This window comes from Antennarius striatus, chromosome 13 (assembly GCF_040054535.1).
Source record: "Antennarius striatus isolate MH-2024 chromosome 13, ASM4005453v1, whole genome shotgun sequence".
In the NCBI taxonomy this organism is placed as follows: domain Eukaryota; kingdom Metazoa; phylum Chordata; class Actinopteri; order Lophiiformes; family Antennariidae; genus Antennarius; species Antennarius striatus.
Genome location: NC_090788.1, coordinates 9524856 through 9541564, shown reverse-complemented (window position 1 = coordinate 9541564; position 16709 = coordinate 9524856). Strand labels below are relative to the sequence as shown.

At 39.8% G+C, this 16709-nt stretch overlaps 1 protein-coding gene across 6 annotated transcripts in view; it reads right to left on the bottom strand.

Annotated features, from left to right (window-relative positions):
- The window catches only part of LOC137605671 (uncharacterized), a 99218-nt gene that overhangs the window by 56003 nt on the left and 26506 nt on the right, over positions 1-16709 (bottom strand). For 3 of the 6 annotated variants that reach the window (XR_011037764.1, XR_011037765.1, XM_068330343.1), the window contains one exon: positions 15437-15481. The gene's annotated coding sequence lies outside the window, so the exon portion shown is untranslated. Of the gene's footprint in view, positions 1-13494; positions 15482-16709 lie in introns of those variants that run through there. The other 3 variants (XR_011037766.1, XR_011037768.1, XR_011037767.1) reach the window with 2 other exon arrangements.

The following is a 16709-nucleotide window of genomic DNA, read 5'->3' as shown; positions in this document are numbered from 1 at the left end:
GGTAACTGGGCTGCTTTGGAAGATGCTTGTGCCCAGTGAGCACCTTGTAGTTGTAGACTGAGCTTTATTCTGAGCATTCATGCATTAACATTTAACAAGTTCTCGCCAAGATAATCCTTTGTAAAAGAAAAACAAATCGTACAAGCGTCTTCTCACAAAGGCCATCTAAATAAAAAATTTCTTTCCTCTTGAAAAATTTAAATTCTTGAAAACCAATGATATAATGTACTAAACTAGTAACTTAATATTTCAAATCTAAATTAAATATTTACAAGAAAAATTAATAGGTAAAAAGCATATCATCATTGCATTCAACATACAAAGTTTTAAAAAAAAACTTAATGGGAGGCGCTTTGGTTCTGAAGATGCATTTGCAGGAGTAGTTGAAAAATGAGTGAGCATAATAAAATACCAGGGGTAAGGCAGGAGGAGGGAGGAAAGATCTAATAAGTCTATCAGTTACTTAATTTCTATTCATCTGCAGAATCCACTGGCTTGAACTAATCAATTTGAGTGCAGCCAAACACTCATTATTATCATATCATCCAATAGAGGAGGAAGACCGTGGAGATAGAGGAGAAAGACAGTGGACATGAAGATCTGGCATTTTTAAAGGCAAATTAAAGTGAAATAATACCATTAGATTTGCAAAAGCAGCATGAATATTATGGAAAAAAAAGCCAAACTGTAGATCACATGTGCTTCTTTCTTAGTGAAGACTTTTTTATTACTTTAAGGGTAACAATGCATAGAAGCAACATGCTGAAAATGCCGAGCATGGTAGTGAAAATCCTGGGCGGAGTTTAAGTTTATCCCGTTTAACTTTGTTGTGTGACACAAAGTCAATTTTCCAATTTAGAACGATATCACTGTCCGTCATCAGTCACCCTCTGCTCCAGCCATTTTAGACCCTTATTTTCCTGCCTTGTCTCCCCTCGCTGCTCTTTCTCTCATTCATTCAGTTTAATTTTGAACTCTGTACTAGCAGACAGGCAAGGAGGGTAGCTCCATGGTTACCTGGCACCGTGCCATCTCATTACACTGCCAATTGATTCTGGCCTGTCGCCATGTCCGCTGCTTACCTCCCCCACACCCCACACCATCCAACCCTGCACCCCAGACTGTCTGCAGCAAATGAGATTTCAGAACACACAGGAAGGAAAGAGGCAAGCAGCTTCACGTTCCCGGGATCAAACTCCACTTGAATCCGTAAACTGCTGCACAGATTAAGAGCAGAAATACCCACTCTTATTATATATTATTTTGGTGAAGTGTAGAAATATCTACTGTATTTACTGTTAAGTACTCTTAGAGCCCATTCCTCATACAATTACGAGTAGCACTTTCAAATGGCATCCCTCATTATGCGATTTTGGGTGGACACATATATCAGGTTTCGCTGTAACTTTTTTGTCACAGTTATAGTTTAAAATAAAATCTGTTTAAGGTGTTGCTAAATCTTAACCATCTAGAGTAGGTGGTTTGGATGATTTTGTGTAGGCGGCAGCCAAACAACTCAGGATCAATGTCTGGTGACTAATATCACCTCTCAAACACTTGTAAAGTATTCCTCCTTCTGCTGATAGATGCTGTGGTCATGGCCTGTGGGTCACCAGAGCTTTGAGAGGATCGAGAGTCATGAACCATAAAGCCAAATGACAGTGTGTCCACTGTGCCTTCGATTTTCGACAGTCGTTCATTGCTGTTCCCATTGAGAGTGTAAGGTGGGTCGTGGTCGTTTTACAACAGTCAAAAGATTCACTCGTAGCTGTCCAGCAACGACACACGGACGATTTGTGATTCAGTCACCATTCAAGTCAGACAGTTTTTAATACATAGCCACGAATTTTATCAATGGTTCATCTCTGACAGAACACACAGTTTATTTAGCAAAAACAATGGAGAGTGACTGTAGTCACTAGACTTGGGTGGTGTGCAGATAAATGGAGATGAGATGTGTGTGTGTGTGTGTGTGTGTGTGTGTGTGTGTGTGTGTGCGTGCGTGCGTGCGTGCGTGCGTGTGTGTGTGTGTGTGTGTGTGTGTGTGTTTTGACCTCTGCGTGTGTAGGTAACAGGATGATCATGAGACAAATAACAGAAGTCCTTCCACAGACTGTTCTGACTGCTGATTTGTGAATGTCTGGAGGGGCCTATCATTTTCCATGGGAGGCAAACACTGTGTTCACAGCAGAGGTAACTGACCAACCTTATCACTTCAATTAAGACATGTTGTTTTGACCATAGCTGTAAATTAGTATTAGATTAAAGGTGATCAGTGAGACACAACTGATTATTCCAGATGATTTGCTCCCTTGGTATTTGTTTGTGTAGAGCTTTCTAGACTGTCTCCTCTGGTCAGATAGGAGGAGTGAGTGATCTTGTCCTCAATGCAAGTCTAAACACTGGTTTTTTGTGCCAACAGACCAAACAGGCAGCTGAATCCACAGACATGGAAAACAGGTAACTACAGAAATTTACCAGTAGACTGCCAGTACATTAATGGTACTCTTCACCCGACACCATCTGACATGTAGCTCCTGTTCGTGGGTATTCGTCATGAAGCCAGCTGGTTTACTGGAATGAAAGAATTCCATTCATTCATTGTCAGTCCAGTAAACTTTAATATCCATCCACAGAAGTACATCTATATTAACAGCAAGACTAATCAGTTATTTGTACAAAATTAAGCAATCCTTCATTTCTCTCATAATTGTCACTTTGTGTGCAAAGTTTGAGTCCACGAACCCTTATAATAATACTTCCTAAGTGGCAATTACAAGTGAGGAGAGTTTTGCAGTGTTATAAAATACTTTCTATTTTGAGAAAGATTTGAGAACTCTGTTCTCCTCCACCACATTCAAGCAGCGCTAAATAGAAAATATTCTGACACACCGCATTCATCCAAATCCTCCAGTTCCAAAAAATCTGTACCAGCAGCAAATACAAAGCATCAAACTGACAGGAGCTTGTTCGATTTTGTTGAGATGGGACTGTTTTTCAAACACCAAAGAATAAGATAACCTTCATCACTTGTGGAACATGTCATCTCAAAGTCCAGTGTTAATCATCAGACTTTAGCTCCAATATTGCCAAAATCATCAAAAGTTGTCAGTATTTCACATGTCAAAGAAAGACGATGTGCTCAGCTTTAGGATAGGGTGTATAAATTTAATATATTTAATCAATATTTAAAAGACTTTCGATTAATTTTATTTCAAAGATTTTTATGTTCTTTACATATTTTGTTTAATATATATATATATATATATATATATATATATATATATATATATATATATATATATATACATAAACATACTGTATGTATGTGTGTGTGTATATATATATATATATATATATATATGTGTGTGTGTCTGTGTGTGTGTGTGTGTGTGTGTGTGTGTGTGTGTGTGTGTGTGTATTTATTTATTTATTTATTTAACCAAGTCTTCATTGCAATTAAAAATATTTTTTTCAAGACCACCTCGTATGTCTGTGTCTTTTCATACATATCGTTAATGCTGATAGCAGCAGTCTTAATCAAACCTTGGACTAATATAGGAGAGTCACTGTCAAAATTTTCCTGTGCAAATCTGTGTCTCCAAAAGCTAAGGGTTAGAGATGGGCCTCCCCACTTTGGGGCCCCTTTCCTGCACATGCACACGGGTTGTTTGAGGACACAGTGAACCAGGATACCCGATCTAGGGAAGGGGCCAGGCAAGGGGAACAGTGACAGGGCGGCCAAGAGAAAGAAACTCTGATGGAATCCTTGGAGCTCAAGCTGTTGGCTCAGTGCGAAAGAGGGAGAGAGTGCTGGAAGAGAGAGATGCGATTGGCTGATGAAAAATGAGAGGGAGGAGCCTTTCTCCAGGAGTCAGATAGATTTATGGACAATGTCGGCAGAGAGGAGAAAAAAAGAATAAGGGTGGTCACGAGTAGGGCCTTTACGCTTTGTCTTCCGATCTTTTAAAGTGAAATAACAGTATGGGTGACAGGCTTGCATGCATCTCTGTTTGAAGACACGGGTATTAAAATTGTGGACACATTACTTTACAATTAATGTAGGGATGTAGAATCTGACTCAAAGCAGAGCAGAACCTGCATTGGTTCAGCTTCTGATGGCTACTCATCACACCTGGATTCTGCATTCACATAGAACCTCTCCCATTACCCCCCTGCCACCTCTTCTCTATTTTCTCTTCCCTTGTTACCTTGTCTCTCCCACTCCCATTTTCCTCTCCTTCTACTGTTCCCCTTTCTGTGTGAGTGTGTCTAGGTCCTGCTGGAGAGTCTTTGTCTGTGAACAGTGGAGCCTGGACCGACCCACGGGGGCCAGATCCATGAATACCCACACTGTGAGAGCCGCTCTTTCTCTTTTCACTGCTTTTTCTACTGGAATGCCTGAGCAGTGAGGTAAGAAATACAGGCAGGCACACACACACACACACACACACACACACACACACACACACACACACACACACACACACACACACACACACACACACACACACACACACACACACACACACACACACACACACACACACACACATTTTCTCACTTTCTCTGCCTGACACACATGCACACATACACCACACTTTACACACAAACTGAGTGACTCATGCAGTGATGAAAAGCCAGTGTTTTGTGTGTGAACTCTCTCATCCTGGACTCACATCCTGAGAGCTTTTCTCCTTCATCAGTCCCTGCCAAGCTCTCCCTCTAATTAAAGACTATTGGGTCCAATAGCATTGGCCCAGCCCCCCCCCCCCCCGCTCCACCCCAACCATGCCCCATCACCAGCTCATAGAGGTCCTGAGCAGAGTAGAGTCTATGTGGAATGTGAATGACTGTGGTGATTAACAGCTTCTCGGGGTTTCTAATTCCCCAGTTAATGGTATGCTTGGCTATAAGACTCATGCCCTCTTTATAGAGACACTGCAATAACATATAGATGTCAGCTGACAAGATACTCAAACTATAAATCTTAACCATTGTTCAAGAAAATCAACAAAGGAAATACATGGAGTGTTTGTGTCAATGCACGGCTGCCATGCAGTTTATAGTTATTTCACTGCGTCGGTGCCAATTCTCCCGTTGAGCGTGATTATCCCATTATGCTTGACCAGCAAAGGAGGACGTAACTGCGTGACACAATTGAATGAACGCCAGTCAAACCTCACACTGTGAAAAGCACTGTTTTAGTCTGCTGCTTTATTTCATCTCTTCCGTGAACATTTGAGCCACATGTTTATGATTCATTATGCTTCCTTTAGTGCAGGGGTGTCCACCCCTTTAGTAAGGAGAGCCAAATCTGATCATGTGAATGTGGCTGAGAGCCAACAGTCCCTGACAACCTTATTTAAAGCAATCAAAGTTGCCCATAATTATTCAATTATTTAAAAATTTCAATAATATGACACAAACAATGAAGTTTGTAAATGAACATGTCAGGACACACAAGTTACCTGAAATTTTAACAAGAAAGAAAGTCTGTAAAATACAACTGTGTGATAACAGACATTATTCTCTGATGACAAAACAGCATGTAAACCACCGACACTCATGTGAAGAGTAAAGATGTGCTCTGGTTTGCAGTATGTATGACAGGTCTGGTTGGACAGTGCTGGCAGACATGCATAAAATGTCACATAGGTGGGCGTCAGTCAGTCTAGATCTTAAATGGTTCCTGCTCAAGTTCATAACAGGGTAAGTCTACTCACAGAAATATGTGTAGCAAAACAAGCTTAACATTTTCTTCACAAATGTGCACATTTTTGGAAGCTTGCCCTTATCCAGATGCTGGTAAAAAGACACGAGAGAGAACTGCATCATTAGCTGTCAGACTGAAGCTCCATCAGCTCCAGCTGCAGGTGAGGTGGAGTCTCATCAGGATCTACGATGAAGAGAGGGGAGAATAACAAAATGTCCTTTTCGATAGCAGTAGAATCCTAAAAGCAGCCGCTGAACTCACCAGTGAGGGACATGTTGATGGATGTAAACTGCCTGGTTTGTGCACCTACACCGCCAACCATGACATTCCACAGAGCCGGGAAATGCAAGGTGCAGGACTCCGTTAGTGACGAGTGTCTCTGGAAAATTTGCAGCTTCACCCCAAAGACAATGATGTGTGCAAATACTTGGCTCATTACTGTATTTTTTGCTTGAAGGTTGACATTTAGGGCATTTAGATGCTTTGTTATGTCAACAAAAGAAACCCACGTCTGCCATCCATTCAGTGTTTGACAGCTTCTGCATCAGTTGTCCTTTTTCCAGCTAAAAACTGTCTAATTTTCCCTTTGAGAAAAAATCCCTGCACTGTGGTTCTCCTGTGGAGCCACCTCACAATGTGTGATACATCACATCTCCATATTCAGCCTGTATTTGAGTCGCTTTAATTTTTCAGCATGGTTGCTCTTGGCTAGCTTGTCATACGTATTAGTGTGTATTAATGGTACTAGTCATGAATGGTCATGGCGAATCAGTCAGACAGTTACTTGCAGCTTTCATTGAAAAGTTAGTATTATTTCCACCTTTTTTGCAAGCAGCAGCCTTGATTGTCAAATTTCCATTTTCGAGCAAATTTCATTTGAACAGCTACGTTTCAGCTGCGAACTCCCGCAGAGCTCTCTCGAGTGATAACCCTTCCCACGCAAGGATACCAGCGTCACACAGCTTGGGCTGTGATTGGTCCATCATTCAGTCTTCTTCCTCTTTGAGTGTTTATGGCAGTTGATAAACATCTGCTACAAGACCTAGACGTTACCTCCATGAGCTGAGAACTGTATGCTCAATTTGTTCACCATATGGCTGGACAAATATAACGTGATTTTAGACAAAACAAGCATGCCATATAAAACCCAACCACGGACTCTGATTGGCCCATGGGCTGGACTTAAGAAATGTCTGTCTTAGTTTGTTTTGTCAGATATTTTTTTCAAAATGTTACCGAGTTAGCTCAAGTCTGTCACTATTCAGGTTAGTGATGATTGATGGAAGAACAAAAGGCCTGCAAAGGTGTCTTATGATTGTTTTTGTCATCACCAATACTGCTGCATAGAATCATTAAATTTTAAACCAGAAACCATCTAAAAATTCAGCATTTCTGCATTGGTTGGTCTGTCGGTTGATTTTATCCATAAAATCTCTCAAAATCTGACAGTTTGAAGCAAATATGAATGGAGATTGAAAATTTTTCATCCATTCATTTTATTAAAGGCAAGGCGACCGCAGCCATCTAGTCTTCAGCTACTTATCCGCATTGCGGATCACAGGTCAGCTGAAGCGTATCTGGGCTGGCTATGGGTGAGAGGCGGGGTACACCCACAGGGTCAGGGCAAGTTTTTCTTTCTTAGAAAAGGGAAAATAGGAAAATTAATAAAAGCCAAATAGAATAAAACATGGGAAATACATGACGTCCCATCGCAACAAGTAATTGGATTACAAATTGGAATTGGGTCACAGTATATTATGTGAGACAGAGGGTAGATAATGCAGATTTACAGTTGTTCAAATGGATTTTACCCATTTGTGAAAGTAAACGCTGAATATCCTCAACCAGCTCACAACTATTGAGGAAGCTACTTCAAGTTTTACAGTGAACTGACTGACAGACATCTTAGCCCCTCAGTCTCTTCCAACGGGCTGCCTCCCCTTTGCTTCAGTGAAAACCCTCCCTTCAGAGACCTGTGGGTGATGTCACACACAGTGCATCCTTGTAACTTCTACAGGCTGTGGTCACACCTTCCACCTCTGACAAATTACTCTTTTCCATTTTGGACATCACTCTCTGGAAGTCGCATTACTGACTCATTTTAATAAACAACGAGAAAACCACTTTGGTTTGGAAAATGTCGAACATTACAGAGACATCGCCAGACTGTTACACATGTCTGCTGCAGAGGAAGAAGGAACAACCAATGAACTGAACCTATGGGATGGCAATAATTACACAGAATGAGTGATGAAAAACAAACAGATTGGAAGTAACATTTGGAGGTACATATCTTTTCAGTCAATAACTAAGTTAAACTCAAGCAAGGTTGTGATTTGAGCGTCTTCTGCCAATATTACAAGGTACCAAATCATCTTCTGTCAGTCATGTAATTATATGAATGAATCTGTGCCTCAGATTTTTATTGATTTAAAGGCCTTAATCAAACTCTTTAGTTAATAGTTTCCAATGGCATCTGAAAGAGATGGTGGCAGGTTTTGTTAATCATCAACTTTTTCTGCAGGTTACTTTTGCTCCATCATGATTACAAAATGAGCCAGGACGATGTCTGCAACAAAACCACCCTCCTCCTTTTTCCATTCAGCCATATCTATTTGTGTTTCCTCCCTGCTGTGGGCTTTTCTTTCATGAGTTTGTATGGGCTTGCTGCAAGTTTTGATACCTCTGTCAAGGAAGTGAGAACTAGGTGAAAAGAGGAAACCATTCATTTTTTAACCCTATCTGAATTTTGGGATTTTGGATTTTCAAATTGTTTCACTTTGGCAAAGAGTAAATCTTCTTTATAGTTTTTTTTTAAAATTATTGTTCCTGACTGCAGAGGGTGAAGATTTGAGTGCAAGGCAGGGAGTGAAGACAGGGAGGAAGTAATACTTGGTACTAAAAAAAAATAATCAACAAAAGAAAAAGAACTGTTTTCTGATCACATTCTAAGCCAGAACACGGCCACACCTTCACATACACCTGTCGGAAGGTGCCTTATGGTTTGAATGTAAGAATTCACAATCATATGCCAAACATACATCCTCAGCTTACATGTATGACATATACAGAGCAAGTGAGAGAGGAAGAGAAGGCAAGGAAACCCAGTAACAAGATTATCGACCTGCAGTCTTCACCTGACACCCTGTGCATCGTTAACGGCTGATGAATGGAAACATCCTCAAGATAGAAAAATATTCAGAATAACAAGGAGAAAATACAGGGAACTCTGTAGATACTGTCACACATTACTAGTCAGCTAAATTGATGCTTGAGAGGCAATGCTGACGATTGAGCTACACACAAACATATTTGACTTAATCATCATAAACAAGTAGATCATTGCCTTGGCTGAGGTATGCAGTGAGTGAGTGACCTCTGAGTTTTACATCAGTTCCAATACTCTGTTTCATTTGCTTCTGCAATGTTGACAAACACTGGATAAACCCATTTGATTTGTAATTGATTTAACAAAGCTGCAGAAAAGGGATTTGCCGTTTTGGCTCAAAGTATCCTCCAAGATACACCAGACCTATTTAAAGATGATGAATCTACAGGTTATGTCTGTAGGAATGTGACTGCAAAAAACCTACTCCTAATTACAAGATGTGTAGAAACTAACATGAAATAATAATCACAACAGTTGCACTTGAATGAAGAATGAAAGAAGTTATTGAGCATTGTTAACCGCAGTTCCTCTTAGATGTACAGTATATCTGTGAAAAGGGTACATTTTCAAAAATAAAATCTTCAAATTATAAAAAAATATCTATTGAAGTTACTGAACAGCAAAAGTACCACTTCAGTACTTTTGTGTACAAACAAATTGTGACTAATAGATGGACACGTTTCCCGAATGCTCCCGTCATCTTGTTAGTGCTAGTGGATAATAAAGTGGCATTGAGAAACCAAAATTATTTTGCTTTTCAGTCCACAAATGTTCAGAATGTGGTCCTGTAAGAGCTTTCCCCAAACATATTCAATATTAAACTGTCATCATTTTTAAAAAAAAATAGAAAACTAAATGTCTGATTGTTGTCTGCAAAATGAAAGACATCTGTAAAAAAAATTATTTTCAGTGAGTTTTAAACAGAGAAACTAAGAGAAACTGTTCTATGATAGTATTTGAATGCTGTTACAATTCAGGAGTGTTGCATATAACCTGAGCAAAAAACAAATTAAATTTATTTGTACTTTTACTTGCACTTTCCTCTGTATGTAACATACAGTTACTGATTAATTCAAGTCTGTACCAGTAAAGATGAATGTTTAGTGTCTCTGTACTCCCACCTAAGTAGTTTATTACTGACTCATTACTGCTGTGTTCTTTTACAGAATGCACTTTTGTCTACACACACAATGAGTTAGGAATCTTTGTTGGGTGTGTCTCTCCAAACATGATTCACATCCATGACGTCATTATGAAACATGCCTAAATTTCAGCATTCAAGTATTTTCAGCGTGTGTGTTGTACTGGTGTGTGTGAGCATTTAACTGTACCAGGGTATACAGACACCACTGTGGTTTCCTGTGCTATTGTACATCTGCCTGATGACTCATTTGAACTTTCTCTTGTGGTGAGCACATGAACAAACTGGTCACTTAACCACATTTCCACCAACAAATCCCAGTCTGAATCATATTCTTGACAACACACACACTTCATTGAATATGCGAAGTTAACACTGTTTCACTCACCATAATTATGAGGCAGGAGCTTTGACTGTAAAGTGCTTTTTTTTTTTAACTTCTTTCTATAAAATAAAAAACTAAATAGACTGTACTTATGTAGAGCTTTCATAGTCTGACCAGTCCCTCAAAGCTTTCACCCAGTCATACACAGAATCTATCACTCAAATAAAGGCACCAACTGTTCATCAGGAGCAATACCCACTCACCCAGTTACTGGATCACTGCACTGATAGCACTTACAGACTTCTAGGTTGGGGGACCAATCAGTGGGAGACCACTTTACCTCCTGAGCTGCACCATACCTACAAAAAGACTAAACTACTATGAACATTATTAATGACTATTTGGAACAAATATTCTTATTGTAAAATACGAATATAATTCTAAAAGATAATTCTTCATAATTCCATATCGTTTTATTTCAAGAGAAATAAAATAGTTTCTTGTATTACTCAGTGGAGGTTCTTTCATCAGTGCAACTCCGGACATCTGTCAGGTTTCCATAAATTCCTGTGAATAATCCTTTCTCTCTGTAATAAGTGCAGTAATCTCTTATTATTCCTCCCTGCATTGCAGTATACATCACGTCACCCTGTGACATTAATGAATCTTAATACTGTTCAGATTTCACTCTATATTTCCATCAGAATGATACTGTGTGAACGTATTTCCAAGAATTAGACACCAACCTGCATAATAATGCAGTCAGCAGTCAGATTCAGCCAATCAGCAACAGTTTTTAAAAACAAAAGAATTCTGACGTTGCTCAATATTGATATTCTTTTGGGAAAAGATGTTGTCTAATCCACCTCATAGCTCATTCACTTCAACTAAGGAAAATGAATGTCAGTCATAATTTATATACAGTACATGCTGTTATCGGTTTACATGATCTCTCACTTGTCAGACTCCACCACGAAATTTCTCCCTGCAGCTTCAGTCATTTAGGGATTCAAATGGTGACATTCATTTGTCGTTCGTTCAGTCTGATTATCAAGAAATATTTCAGCTTGACTATGGTGAGAAGAAATGCCATATGGCTTTCAGTCTCTTTGTCCACTTGAGTTGAGGTGGTGAGAATTCAGACATACCTGTCATGCCTAGGTAAAGGTAAGAAAGGAAAGGATGTCAATGATGTGGCCCCCTGCCAGCAGCTGAAAGCTATTTAGACTCATCCACAGAATGCAGAGAAAAAGCAACATTCCATTTCTGCTTTGTAAAAATCGTAGAATTATGTTTTATTTCTTGTCAGCTGCAAAAAAAATTCACACTTTAACACAGGGACCACTTTGTAAATATGTATATCCCAATCTAAATATGTAAAATATTTACATATATATGTGTTGAAAGGAAACATTGCCATGGTACACAGCAAGATACTGAAATTTAAATTTAAATTTAAAGAATCTTCCTCAGCATAAAATGGAGCAGCTTATATTACAAATTGCACAGTGTTATCCCAAAATATTTGGATGATCAGTTCAAAGGTTTAAGTCTCTCAAAAACTCTTTTACATTCTTTGGGGGTTTTTTTTGCGATAAGATCTTTTACTTGATATCATAGCGCCAACGAGTTTCTGGTTTCCCAGCACTATTATCGAGCATACCTTGTGTTGAATTGATACCATGTCCATGTTCTTTTCAGTTCAGTTAGTACATCCACACCAACAGACATGAGCTGCATTGTTTTCTGACATTTTCCTTAACTGTCAACATTCAAAATCCTATACTATTTACTGGTTTACTTTCACTTAATATCTGGTTAATGTTCAGCTTTTGTCAATTATTTTCCTATATTTATTGTGTTTACATTATTCTTTGATTACAAAACAGCTTTGACAGGCAGTTAAGTGCATGTTTTCCTGAGGTTTTAATGATCTTTACATTACAATCATTCATTCTGTCTTCCTGTTGATTCATTTAAATCCTTCATTTGTTGTTTAAGAACATCAAGGACATTTTTAAAGGAACTTTGATGATACATTAAAGATGTGTATACAGGGATTATAAATTTTACTTGTAACTAATATGGGTTATTCTTTTTCTTTTGGCTTGCCAGGTTGCACATGTGTTGTTCTTTATTTCCTTCCACATACTCTGCAAATGAACACATCACCACACTTATCACCTGTAACTATGTAGATACGAATACAGACAAAGCAAGCACTTGAACAGTTTCTCCTTAAAGCTCTAATGTGATTTTAGACACACATTAGACCTTTAAAGAGAAGAATATTCATTATTTTGTTTTCATTCTTGCAAAATCATTTTACCTCAGTCACACTCTTGCACCCTCAGGTTTATTTCGTAGCTCCAAGTTGTTCAAATCAAAACAGTAATTTAAATATGCAGCTCTGTTAATGACTTCTTCCAACAGAGATAGTCAGCAAGAATTACAACAAGTTATCCAACAGTGCCTGACATGTGCACTTCTGTCCAAACACAAACCTGCAACTGTGTGTATCCCTACTGAAACACAACCATTACCAGGCAGCGCAAGGTAAAACCTTTAAGAAGCACCACTTACCCCTGAGCTCACAGGGAGAAAGACAAGAAGTCCTCCTCTACAGTATATGACTACCGCTCTGACATGTGTCTGCAGCCCTTAAGACAGTCAAGCCACACTGTGTTACACTGTGTTTTACTCTGACGGGACTGACTGACAGACACCGAAGCTGAGGAGCACATCCTGAGTTGATTTAAGGATTCATGGAGCTTCCGTTTGGAGGGCAGAACAATAATAATAAGACTACTGAGGTAGCAGGCGCATGTCCCTAATAGGAACTATAGAGGTTAATAGATCTACTCGCTTTCACAGTATCCCGACATATTTCTGTTCTTCTCCTCCAAAAAAGGTGCTGATTGCTGTTCCGTTGACCTTGTATGAACACGTGGCTGCCATCTGTATTTATTATGTCACACAATCATATGATTCTGCATAAGATCATCATGTGTAATTTTGAGAGATCTACCTTATAAATCAATATACAAGCAGTTAATATCTACAGGCACAACATTTACACTTATCATTCATCAGTTTTATTCAACCAATATTGGAAAATGTTTTCACTTTACGACATTGTAATTCTGTCATTTCTTATATACAGAAGCTGTGACTTGCAAAATGTGCATGGTACCGAACGGTAAGGACGCTTTGAATAAATTCTCACCACATTTACGACCATTGCCTTCTTTGCTGCAGTGCTCTGTGATTGGTTTAAAACATTTGTCAAATCACTTCAATGCTGTCAGATTAAGGAGCGCCATTGGCTGGTGCACCATCTCCTCTCCATCTCCGCCAACCACACACTTTCCAAAGCTGTGGCGTAGATCCAGCAGATGTGCATCAGGTGGGGGTGCACTCCTGATGAGGAGAAGGAGGAGACAGAGGAGACGGAGGAGGAGGGATGTGCGGCCAAACCAGGTAACAGAGCACTAGAATGGAGACGCAGGATGCTTCTCTTCTTCGAGTTGTTTCATTGATAGCGCGGCGAGTGTTAAAATGCAGCATGTACCTGGACTGAGGTTGTTCCCAATGTATATACACTGAATGTTTAAATATAAATCCTCCCAACAAGCGATATAATAAAGATAAAAAATTGTCATATGAGAGTAAAAAATTTTAAGGAAATAAAGTCTTCAGTTTTGGTTTACAGTGAAATTCTGTTGAATTATAATCCCTGGAAACAAACAAAGCAAGGAATGGGAGTCCTTCTTTCATTTTCAGAGCAGAAATCAAAACATATACAATAATCGCAATGAAACTTACTACTCCCAAAAAAAAAGTACTGAAGGTGATTTTTGCTGTTTAGAAACATTCATCATTCATATATTTTCCTGTGAGGAAACTGTTCAGTATTTCTTATTAGCCTTGACACAAATCTCTCATGTGCTGTCTAGGTTGCTTTGGATATTTTATTTGAAAATATTTCAAGCAGTTGTTTTATTATTAACAAATAATATTAACATTTTCCTCTAATGGGCATTCACAGAATTCCGATTAAGATAGATAAAAATACACTACAAATCTCCAGAGGGGAAATTCTCCTTACACTTTTCAGTCCAATACATGCTTGTTCATGTGTCAATGCACACACAATGTTGTATGCAGGCCCCTGAAACACAACACACTAGGGGCCTGTAGGCATGCAATTAGTCCAAACAGTACAGGGGAGGCAGAGTGACAGGTTGCGACTCCAGGGTGCACCCCAGTAAGCAGCTTGTGGGGGGGGGGGGCATCGCCTTGCTCAAGGGCGCCTCAGCAGTGACTGGGAGATGAGCTGACACCTTCCACAGTCAGCTCACACTCTGAGGATGTTTTGGCAGGAGTGGGAATCAAACCGCCAGGAGTGGGAATTGAACCGCAGATGTCTTGGGTGATGTTTGGTTGTAAAACGTCCGCTCTACGACTGAGCCACTGCTGCCCCAGAATTGTGATTAACTCAAAGATCTGCCACTTTACCAAAGAAATGCACCTGTGGCTGAGTGTTCTATGCTTATTCTTATTTTGTATTATCACAAACAAGGGACCAGGCCATTCCATAAGAAATCAAGAGGCCTAATTTCAATTGAGAATTCATATTTTTCAGAAAAGTCAAAGTCACATCCTCTCAAGCCTCCTTCAGGCCTCCAAGCTCCAAGCCGACGTCAAGACTTCCTCAATCTCAAAGGCTTTGCACATATACCTCTCACTGACACTGGCTAAAATAAAATTAGGTCATGCTAATGTTGTATGTCAGATCATATTGTCCTCCACTGTGCACCAACACCTCACAGACGAAACAAAAACGTAGATTGACACACAGATTGTCACTCACACATCGTGTCACTGAGATGAGGTGGCAACCAACAAACTGTCGCTTTGTCACATCACACCAAACTTGGCAGACAAGACTGGTAAAACTAGAGTGGTGATTTTTCCAGCAGTGAAGGTGATCGTAGTAAATGGCGTGTAAAACACATATCAGTGGGTGTGACTTCCACCTGCAGGCCAGCCCAGGAAGTGAGATTCAGTCAGGAATCAGCTTACCTTTTCGAAATCCTGTGCATCCTCTGCAGAGGTTCATTCAGCCACCTAAGGAAGAGGAAAATAATGCTGAATAAATCAGAAGGGCCGCCAGTGGCCGTCTGGATCATCAAACATCGTCTCACAACAATAGTCCCATTTTTAAAAAATTTTATCTGCGCAAGAGTGGCTGTTAGGCAGATTGAGGTCAGGATTTAGCTTGGAGTGTTATGTAACCTAGTATATGGGCCAGAATCATAATATTACAACAGAATGCAGTTCAAACTGGAGTCAAGGCAGGGAAAGGCTCATACTGACTGCGGCAGTTTTTGTGTTTTCAGGCTGTGGTTCGGTGCTCAGAACAGAGAGACATGCCCCAGAGACCAGTCTTTTCTTCTCTCATTTAATTTCTCCCTCCTCATCAGTTTGTGTTGTCCCCTTTCCTCACCCACGCTCTGTTATTCTGGTAGTTATATTTCCTTTTTTTCTTCCAGATGGATAGATGGAAGATAAATAGAGATATAGACGGATAAGTGTCTGTATCCATCACCTCTAGGGTCTTGTCAGTCTGTCTGTCTGCCACTTCTGGTTTTTTTGGGGGGTTTTTTTTTTTTGTCTTGCTGAAGAAGGGTGGGATATCCGCATTGGTTGCTATGGCACCAGACAGCTCCTTGTTTCCTCAGACAACAACTAACTGTGATAGTGTGTCTGAGTGTGCATGTTTGTCTACAGCTGTGTGTGTTTGTGTGTGTGTGTGTGTGTGTGTGTGTGTGTGTGTGTGTGTGTGTGTGTGTGTGTGTGTGTGTGTGTGTGTGTGTGTGTGTGTGTGTGTGTGTATCCACATGGGTGATGCACACGAGAGCAAGGCCCCATGTGTTTCGTGTAATGATGTGCAGCGAAGTGATAATCAGTAGTGTCTGGTTTACTGTGCTTTCAGTGCAATCAGTCAGGGTTTTAAATCTTGCACCTTATGACTTATTCATGATGTGTAACACATCTGGCAACAGCTATTTGAAAAGTTCAAAGATTTCAGTGTGTGTAAGTGTCTCAGTATATTATCATATGCTTGTGCCTCTACAAACTCACTTGTGGAGGGATCTGCTCCCAGACCAAATGTTGCACTCCAGCAGAGGGCAGTGTCAGCTCGACCCTCTGGTGTGCTTCTCTCAAACTTCACTGGAGGTTTATTTTTGTCTACTAAAACTGGTCCTGACCTTGCTCTTTATATCATTTTTTAAAAAAGAAATTAAGACCCCATGCTTTATTTTCCTCTCCACTCAAAATCAGGGAAAGTAAA